We start from the raw sequence: 11,588 nt of genomic DNA, 5'->3' as shown, positions 1-11,588 counted from the left end.
TCAATCATCAGCAAACCAAAGTAGCTCTCAATTTATTTAATCATACTTTAAGAAGTAGGTAAGCTTCGAATGAAATTTTAACCAATTTCTGATTTAATATCCTCCTTTAGTGAAGTTTGCAGACTGTACAAACTTCTCACTTAGTCAAAGCGAAACTGACCATTTTCACTTGCGAGTTATATCAACTTTGCTGGGATTGAGGAACGTCAATTATTATTTTGTTAAATATTTATGAATTTCTTTTAAAATTAATTAACGAATATATTTAAATTTAATTCAAGTATTCACGTTTAACATGTTTTTTTTTTTAAATCATATATCTATTATAAACGTTAATTGAACAATATTTTGGTATATATATATATATCAAGTTACAAGTTAATTCAAAAAGATTTTTTACAATTTTAGTACAATCAAAATCAAATCAAAATATTCTTTTTTCAAGTTGGCTCAAAAGCACTTTTCAAGCGTCGTGTTACCGTGTACATTAAATTGAAAGCTACCCACAGCGGAAAGTAGATTCTACCGAGAACAACCGGCAAGAAAGTCAGTAGTTACTTCTTTGTCAGTATTTTAATTACAGAGTGTGTCAGTATAATACAATTAAATTTATAGGCAGAAAAAAATCCTGTCTAGAATATAGTAAGAATATATCCTGTATAGAAATCAACAAATACGAGTTCACGGTTTTTTATCGTTAATAATTTAATAACCAAATTAACCTAATTTGTTACTAAATAATACAAAATAGTGTTCGAGTTGGACTCTTCAAATTATGAAAGATATAAAATCATTAAATATTCGTAACCATACTTATATATACACTATTTTTTTTTAATTAAATTAGTTAAGTATATTATATAAATTTGTGTTATTATTATATCCAACCTAATTAATATAGTCATTAAATTAAATATATATTTTTTTAAATTGAAGATATTGATATGGGTCTTTGCTTGCATTTTAGGGGGTTGGTCGTCAAGAGCTAAGCATCAAAAATGCGTAGCTTGCTTGTTTTCGCTATAAAAGACCAACATCATACCGAGCTACTTTCGCATGTATAATATTAGTATATAGATTATATACAAGTATATAAACTTATTTGGAGGGATAATCTTTGTATCGGCCTCTTTAGTTATGAATGCTGGCAAAGCAAGAACAGATTTAGGATGTGAGACATTCCAAAAATTTTGAAGGAAATACCACAGTTAGGTCAAGTTTTCACTTTCAAATTAAATAAATATTCTTTGCTGACATTTTTAAATTCGTCTAAATAAACCATATAATAAAATTTTAGGTTTTAATAAAAATATTGTTTTCGATACTTTTTTAATTAAAAATTAATTAATAATGTCAATGGTAGAATAGAGCTAAAGAGTTCAATAAGTTTATTAATAAGTTGGATTTTGCAAAATGTACGTACTAGGATGTCGATGTTGGATGTCTTGTGACATCATTTGGCTAAGTATTTCTAGCAGATACATTTGGTTAAGTAAAGTATATAACTATATTTAAAAAATATTAATCAATAAAAATCGTCCTTTTGATCTTATTATATTTATATTTAGTAATGTTCGCCCATAATCATTATGCAAAATTAGAAGGAAATATTTACCAATATGAACCTTCTATTTTAACTTTAACTTTTTATTTAAAAAAGGAAAAGTCGTTTGACCAACAGAGGAGAAAAATGTACTGTACTGCTTTGTCGTTGTCTATTGATATTTGGGATGACGCAGTGTTTGAAAGTATTTGTCATGCCATTAATATTTAAAGTGGTAATATTCGTTAAAAAGTACGTAGGTTTGAGTTAAATAAAAAATATTTGATATAATGCCTGCTCGAGAAAAATTAGTCCCTATAACAAACATAAACCAGCCTTATATAAATGTTTATAAGAATTTAATACAATCTTATTACAGATAACATATTAGTTTAAGGCGTCGTAAGTCGTGATTTGAATGACTTTTCCTTGAATGTTTTAATTAAAAACATTATTGCCTTTAATTCCAAATTATAAACTAATTTTGTTGTAAGAAAATGTCATATCTGATATCAAAGCATCTTAAGCAGTTCCCTAATAAAATTTACATTTTTATTTAGATAAATATTTTAATTATTACAACAATATAAATTTACTATTGTGTTACAAAACGAACTAAAAACCTTTAAAAGAGTTTAATAAGAAATCTTCAACATAACAACTTGAAAGAAAATCTTTAATAGTCTGATTATATCACAATGATATCAATTGCTATCACTAATAATACTTTCACAGTCGTTTCTTACTTTACTTTTGATTTGTTTGTTTTTTTTTTTTAACACTATTCTTATAAGCGTCATTAAATTAAGCTTTTGTAGTACAAGATTAACGTATTATTTATTTTGATGTTAATCATTTATATGGATATAATCGAAATCATTATATTCGTGTAAGTTGGCAATATAAGACGTTATTTTTTTAAATAGATGACATTAGAAGTACAAAATTGAAATTTGGACGCCCTCTATTGCAAGCGAAGACGGAAAATCGACTTTAATCGCCTTAATTAATTTATTCGAAACAGAATTGGCCTCACAGAGTGTTTTCGGATCATTCAATTTTGCATTAAATTGGTAATTTCCACGGCACAATAATTTGTAACTGTACGTCCACAGTTTACTGTTTTTACCTCTAGTTACTAAGTACTCAACGCCCGCCACTCTATCGTGATGAAAAACTTTTCTCACGGTTTCGAAAAGTAAATAAATAGTCTAGCTTTCTATTGTGATACTGAAAATATCTTTACAGTGTCAAAGTGACAAAGATTGCCTAGATTTTAATTTGCAACATTTTACGCTTGAGCGACTTCTGTATCTATTCATTTTTTTTATTTTGACAACAGTTATGAGAATTTTTACATCTTAAAAATTTTAATTCTATATCGATTCCAGTACGAATCAGACGAACGACACAAGGCTATAAAACATTTTACTATCGAAGCGTAAAGTAATAAGCGTATTCCAGATAACTTGACAAAGCGAGGCTAAACTTCTATACGTTATTAAAGTTCCCAACAGGCAATATGTGTATACAACAGAGACGACATAAGCCTTTTATCGTTTTATTTGAGTAAAAGATTAAAGGGTTTAAAAAATTCTATATATGACATAGATAGATTACACATTATTTATATAAAACAATAATAGAATATGCCTGAGAACTAGAGCAAAAAAATATTGAATGAATATTTGTGTTATCAAAAGGACGACGCCTTGATGTCATTTTGAATTAACTTTCATTTTCTTCTGGAATTTCACCTTATATTCGGAAGTAATTGACTTTCTCAACGGTCGTGAGAGCAGCTTCTTGTAACACTGGTAGCATCAAACTTATCAATGGATTCCACGGAATGAAACGCTATTGTAAGAGATCTTTCATTCCAAAACGAACAATTGATGAGTAAAAAATCGTAGCCTTTACACCTTTGAAACAAGAGTTATATTCGAATGGTAGATTGTTTGATGGTGTTTTTATGCAGTCGAACCTACGTCAGTGGCTATCAATGAAGTCCACTATAGTGTTTGTGTTAAGTCATCGTATTTTAATGAACCGTCGATGACATGCTGTACGTGTAATAGACTCGCGGTGTATTCTTTTTAGCGCCGAATTTTTTTCGTCTCGTGGTCTAATCTTTGAGGTGAGGAGTCAGAAATAAGGAATGACCGACTTTTTTATAATGATTATTTTCAACGCATTCTTTAGTGTCCTTTATAATTCCTGAATTGACTTCGAGCATCTTTGGAGATTTTTTCAAACGTATAATAAGTAATATTCGGATTCATCCTTTATGTCGAGTTTATTAAAATATAACAAAACGACGATTCCACGGACAGGGATCGTAATCAAAATTTGCTCTATTCTGCAGGATATTCAAGATAGTCGTATAAAAAGGGTTTACTAATCTTTTATGTTAAACTAGCTACCCGTCTCGATTTCATATGGCTACAATAAAAATATATATACATGCAACTTTTAGGTTGAATAACAACCATAAAAAGAAAAACCTTGTTGTTTTCCGGCTAGGAAAGTTGAAATTCTCGGCTGTTTTTCTACTATAATATGCATGTATTTTACATTTAAACCTTCCTCATGAATCATTGTATTCATTGATGAAACCAAAATTAAAATAAGTTGCGTAATGTAAAAAATCGAAGCGTACAAACGGCGGGAAGCGACTTTGTTTTATATTATGTAGAGCCTAAAAAATGATTTTACGACTATTTATATAAAAAGTAAATTGTGTAAAATTACAATAAATGGGCTACAGTTCAAAATAAATCGGTCACCTTCTTGAATAAAATAGAAAAATAGACTATTTTTGTTTGTTTTGTTTGTATTTCATATATTAATAATATTTATGAGTTACCAATATAATGTTCAAGTCCACATACAATACTATTATAATATAAAATGAGGACAAACATATTTCTCCGCTTGACTGACTCTTTAGACTAAAAGAATCCAATTTACTGTTAGAGAGATTTGTAATATTGTTTATTGGATTTTTTTATTTATCTTACATGACATCATTTATATTTTTGTTTTAATTCGTAATGAATAAACATCTGATGTAATCGTCTTTATTAAATTTAATTAAATATAGATTTTCTCTTGACCGTAATCTTACAAAGATCGCAAAATAAGATGTGTACGACGACTGAACGAGCACCTATTAAAAGCTAATTCACTCGAGATTTAAAGGCTTTAGGGTTATAATTGCCTAGAAATGTTAAGTCATATACTTATACATACATATATATATATATATATATATATATATATATATATATATATATATAGAACACTTGGGAGAGACTGTATCATTTACGTTATTTTTATTTCATACTAGAATTTGAAGTGTCTAACGTGAGCTATTAAATATTCTTACAATGATACAGACGACCTTAATAAAGCAGTTAAAAATACTCAAATGGAGTTTACAAATCTCATCAACAGGTGACGTTCATTTTCACAGTAAGTGTCCACCGGAAATGCCATGAGCGCTGAAGCGTCAAAATCTCGTTACGACCCCCCGTTCCTGTCTCATTTCCTTTGAGTTTTTATGACCTTTCTAAACACTTCGAAAGTATTTCTCACAGATCTATCATTTAGTGATGACTTGCTTTACTAAACGTTTATCTGAGTTAATCACCTCCGGTGTAATAATGTTTAATTAGTTCTTAAATGTATGTACAAGTATATAATATATAGAGAGATCGGCGGGTTAAGTCGAAATTCATTACATATCAAAGCGTAGTTATTTACCGTTTATGATAATTATTTAAAAATGAAATCACCAAATTAATAAAATAAAAAAATAAAAGTCGCTTGTCTAGCTATGTCTAGGTTAATTGACTAGCATTTTTTATGACAATAATATCAAAGAATCTTTGAGAAACAATGTCGTACATAAGTATTGTTTGTTTGAATACAAACAATTTGTACGATATATTTTATTTGTCAATCGTTGATCTGGTCATATTATATTAATATATCTCGTTGTTTTCAATATTTGAAATCGTCGGTACTTGCTCTATTCTAGGTTGATTGATAAATAATCTCGCGGCTATATCTAATTGGATTACTGAATTACGTTTTGTATTAAAAATAAAGAGGACAGGGTACGTGAAGGCAGCTGGTAAGCCTGATAAGAATTCTATAGAAATTGGTTTTGTTATGTTATCTTCAAAGGCTATCCAATATATCTTGGATCTCTTATATATAAGCTACACGTTCTATTAAAACTATTCCAAGTTTTGCGTTTTGTTTATAATATCTTATACATATTACTGTATAAAACTAATTAACGCAACAAGAAAATTTATTTCATGCAATACGTGACCACAGAATGATACAGAACTATGTAACCTAATCAAAGTATATTTAGATATGACCATCAGTTTTATAGCTATTCTATTGTGATGTATGTGGTAAGTTATAAAAATTTATATTAACATATAGTTATTTAATGCAATAGAAGACTATACAAGACAATATATAAGGTTATAACCTTAACAACAAATTTAAGCATATGCAACACATTACAGTCACGTGACCACGTGAAATGGACAAAACATGTTTCACTCGAACGCTACGGTGATTTTAATAATTTTTAAATTTTCATCATCTTAAAGTGTCTTAATGAGGTATGAAATATTACAAGAATGCTTCTTAATGTGCAATGTTTTAATATATAAAATACCAGTAACTTTAAGCATAAAATAACAATTTAAACTAGATTTGGTAATCAGATTAAAATAATTTTAAATAAAGAAACTGTGAATTGATAATGAAGTTGATTTTATTTCGGAGTTTCCAATTTTTTTCTGTCCTTGGGCTTTAATTGTGACTGCTGAAACAGGTATCAGCCTCCGTCTAGATATTTTTAATTTCCGGTCTTAGAAAGAGACACACAAATACTAATAGCTCAAATAATATAAAAAAAAAACTATCATACTCATTATGATCAAAAGATTGTTGTTCTATGGTTTTCTAAGGAAATACATAACACATTATTTTTTCATTTACTTTGTGTTTATCGATTTTTAAATTAAAAAACACTATTCATGTCACTAGATGAAAAGAAAAAAAAAAAAAAAATTATGCAATAGTAACAACTATTGCATAAATTTTTTTTTTAAATAACATTAAGCCTTTGTAACGATATTTAAAAAACAATTTTACATGGTACTACGTGATTAAAATATTTTATTTAATTTTTGCTTCGTGTAACGTGATTCATTTTAATGTACATATTTAACATAAAGCCAAACGTACATTAAATATTTTTTAGATTAGCCAAGATATATAATAATTGAAATAAACTCTTTAAGAAAACCTAATAGGATTTAGCTACTTTAATCCACGATTGGCAGCGTATTGGCATAGAATGCCAGGCAGAAGACCTTTTGAGAGCTCATTTTATCAGTAGATTTTTCAATTGTCAAAAAAAATATGGAAAAATGTATTACAGCTAAATATATATTACGATTGTATGAGGTATCTGTAAGTGGCAGTGTAGTAACAATGAAATTTATCGCTTTAATTTTCCTTAACACTCTCAGATTTGAGTGATGTATGAAAACAACTAACTATTCACATTGTACTTACCAAAGATATGCAATACCTTTAACTATACCTACATTAATAGTACTAATTTAATATCAAATATTATTTTTATAAAGGGAAAGGTTTGAGGTGAGGTAACGAATTAAGAATACCTGTAATTACATGTAGCTAGAGGCGTATTATGTTTGTATATGCATAAAAAGTGTTCTATCGGTCGGCCGGTCCTTTGTTAAATAAATTAGTTTCGGTGTCTACCAAATTACGCCTCGGATCTATCTATACGTACAACAGTCAAATCTTGGCAGGAAAATATGCTCTACCTATTATTTCTCTTGAATAAATTAACATGTATTATATTTTCTTAACAAAACGGGAGCTGAAACAAAAGTAGATTATACATCATTTAAAAAAGGCTTTTAGGAACACTGGTAGCCGAATACTATTTGTTTTCATTGATTTATTCATGGTCACACTAAAGATACAAGGTGCCGACAAAGACGCTCCTTTTGAAATACATCTTGTTCGAATTCGTAATGAGAGTCTGTATGAAACGTTACAAAATAACGAGGCACGTACCGCTTTAGTGAAACTGAATACCTAATTGTTTAAGGTTTAGGAATTTAGAAAACAAATACAATGGATAACCTATTTACTTTCCGAAGTGCTCGATACGAATTTATGTCAAGTTTGAAGTCACATATATTAGCTATTGTTTAAATAAGTTTCTTCATATAAAATTTATCAGTTTCGTGATAAGGCCACATGTGATAAATTGCCTGTTTCATAAGGCGTTCATTAGAAGCGTGTAAAATGCACTCCGTTGCGCGGCGATAACTTTACCGATAACGGTTTTATTGCTTCAAATATTACCTATTTGCGTATCCGTAGCTGGTATTCGCTTGCGAAGACAATAAAATACTCGAGTTTTATTATATAATATAAGACAGATCTAATAAATTTTTTAACTCGAATATTAATATATTTTTATAAATTTGATTATATCTTAACCATGCAGAAGAACGACGAACATTGTTATTATCCCGATAAAAAAGTTTCTTGTAAAATAAACTTTTGTTATGTAGAGCAAATTCCTGTCAAGCCTGAGTGACTTAGTGAGTTTACTTACTAAATAATTTGGCTTACCTCATTAAGTATATGACCTTAACATATACACACAATTCCACAGAATTCTCTTTAATTCTAAAGAAATACTAGATTCTTAGTCTAGTTGAATAAATTATGACTTACATATGTATCTTTATGAACCGTTGGCTTTGTAAATATAAATTTTAAATTATATAATCATTTGTCGTATACACCAAAATAAACGACACCTGACAAACATAAAATTCCATTGAACTATTCAACCGTTGATAATCCAACAAACATACACGCACGTTTGAATATTAGTAAGATATGTTTATTACTACTAGAAAACACATGACATATGTAAGAAAACGAGTGACCTTTCAATCGTCTTGAATATAGTTATTAATTTGAAATTAATGGCCAAAAACAGGTTTTGAAAGTAATCTCTGGCTGTCCATCAGCTAACTTATCATATTAAAACTGCGTTGTTTGAATGACATTCGGCATACGACTTAACCATATATTATTTTATACGAGATAGCCCAGTGTAATAAGTGCGTGGACCATGACATGTTTGAGGGTTCAAAAGCGGGCAAGCATAACTGAGTTGGCCTTTGCTTAGTTTGATTTTACATTGACACATTGAAAAATATCGTGAGTTTGCCTCCATGTTTCGGATAAAATGTCATACTTGTGCGTCTTAACTAACGCACAGCTGCATGTTGGATGAAGTCGTTCTCATAAATAGGAAAGCTTTTGCCCACAGAAGGACAATTTCGGCGTCATAGAATTTCATTTATATGCAATTTAACTTAATAAATTAAACAGTTTCTCAAATAATAATTTTTTAGATCAAATCTATATATATATAAGAGCGAAATATCACTCTCTGATTAATCAGGAAATGTCAGAAACTATAACACCTAAAAACTTGATTTTTTACAGGTAGGTTCCTGATAGACATCCTCTACGAACAGATTTTACAAAACTCCACCACTAAGAGGGTAAAACGGGGGTCGGAAGTTTGTGTTTTATAAATTTCGCGCAGGTAAAGCCGCAGGCTCAGCTCGTACATGAACGTCGAAAATTGTATAAATGTAGTTCGATAAAGATTACATACAGTTACAGCTATACTAAATATTATAGACGCGAAAGTAACTCTGTCAGTTACTCTTACTCGGTCAAACCGCTGAACACAAATTGATGAAATTTTATATGAAACAAGCTCGAACCCCGACGAAGGGTAAAGCTACTTTACGTCTAACCGACTTAAACGCGGGCGAAGATAAGAGCGAAAACTTCATTATTTATAAAAATGTTTTGGAAGACACTCATATTAGTAGTTACCATGGAAACAGCGGATAGAAAATATACAGTTATTAATATAATTTAAGGAAATAATCTATTTGTAGGCTCTGAAGTAACTTAATGGTACTTTTGATTTACATATTGTATAGTTTTTGAACTTGTCATTAAATAAAGATACATATACAATTGATAAAGTACAAATAATTGTACATACGACCTTTCGCATTAAAGTAACGATTTGTCCTACAAATTCGACGTTGAGATTACAGCTGGAATTGCACTCCGGGCAATGTTATTCAGTTCTTTAATTAAACATCGCACCGGAGCCTTTAGATTACAGCGGCTACCGGCTTTGTGAATACCTGGATTGGTTAATGCACTTGTCATAATGACTGGATTAATACAATCTTTTCCTCACGAATTCGTCCATCTCTCATATGCCTATGTTCTTATTCAGGGGCTGTTTTATCAATCACTTGAAATCGGTTCAAGTAGTCGTAAATCAAATATTTCTTTAACAGTTACTTCCAATTTTTTTTTCTAGTAAACTAAAATAAACATAGTGTTCATTTCAAACGCTATGGTATTTTTTTGGAAATTTGTTACATTGTAACTATATGTTAGAACGTAGGAATATAATGTATATTTCATTAAACATAAATTTATATATCTATATATTTAATAACAATTGGTCCAGTGGTTTAGTATTACAAACAGATAGACAGAATAACTTTCGAGTTTGTAATATTATTCTAGTGGGACGGCTTATCATTTTGTTTTTATACTTTTTTAGATGAAACAATAAAATATAATATTGCATTTATTTCTTGATTTTATCAACTACATAGATTGGATATTGGACTTACGCGTAGTTATTTTTATTTTATTTTAATTAAATTTACCTTTCGTTTAGTAACGCAAATAAATAAGAGAAAATATAGCATTAAAATGTATATTTAATTTTAAGGAATAAAATTGTTATCATTTATATAGAAATACTTGTTAAATATGGTTAAATATGGTTGGTAACAGTATAAAAGATCGTATATCCAATAATGTGTACTTTACAGTGGATCATAAACAAAGATTACTTTCTTATACTTTGTTAATATAATGTTCACAATTTCTCTCTGCTAATTCTAGGATTAATATATATTTCTGAAGCATAACATTTATAGATAAAAAAACTTTCTATTTCGAAATTTGAAATTGGACTTTATTTTAAAATACGATCTCTTCCCTAAGATATGTAACTTTAAAAAGACGTAGCATGTTTTTCTAAAAATTTCTTTTAGTTTTAAACAAGAATATCTTTTAACTTTTAAAAGCTGAATTGAGCATTCCGGTTTATATGAAATACCTTTAAAGCGACTATACAAAAACTTAGCAACAAGGAAAATTATACTTAATTGCTATGTAATAAGAGCTTATTTCGTACTTAGTTATTTTAGTCGGCGACTAGCTGTCTCGTCTTTGATAACGTCCTTCGAAAATTAATCGTGTTTATGTGCTATATAAACTTATAACGATGAAGAATCTCTTTAGAATCTCAAGACAAATTTGATTTTATATTCGATTTTGCAAACCTTTGTTTTAAATTACCGGCCTTATAGGTCTAGATAATAGTAGGATAGTTTTTCGTAAATATAATTGTAAAAGAAACGTATTCATATTGAGATTATTTAATGTTAATTTTGTTACCTGGAAATGGAAATAAATATGCAGCATTTATTATGTAGAATATTTATTTCCATTCAAACCCATAATGATTAAACTAAAATTAAACTTATTGCAACAAACTCCAACAATATACTGACATGTCTCTTCGCTTATAAAATGAAAATGGAATCGAAGTCTCAAAAGCAATGTAATCAAGTTCTACAGTCCATCCATAATAACATATTACAGATAATAACAAAAAGGATTCATATATCAAAGGTGACAAATCAAAATAAACAAGTCACGCATTCTCGTAGCCGCAGCAAGAAAGCTGAAATCAAAGATCGAAGTCTGAGCCTAATGTATATTAAATATGAGCGGAGGCCTCGCCATATGGCATTCAAGTGAAAAACAGCGCAAA

Source organism: Vanessa atalanta, chromosome 16, assembly GCF_905147765.1.
Source record: "Vanessa atalanta chromosome 16, ilVanAtal1.2, whole genome shotgun sequence".
Classification (NCBI taxonomy): Eukaryota; Metazoa; Arthropoda; class Insecta; order Lepidoptera; family Nymphalidae; genus Vanessa; species Vanessa atalanta.
The sequence above is the reverse complement of the archived record's forward strand: the minus strand, read 5'-3'. Positions refer to the sequence as shown.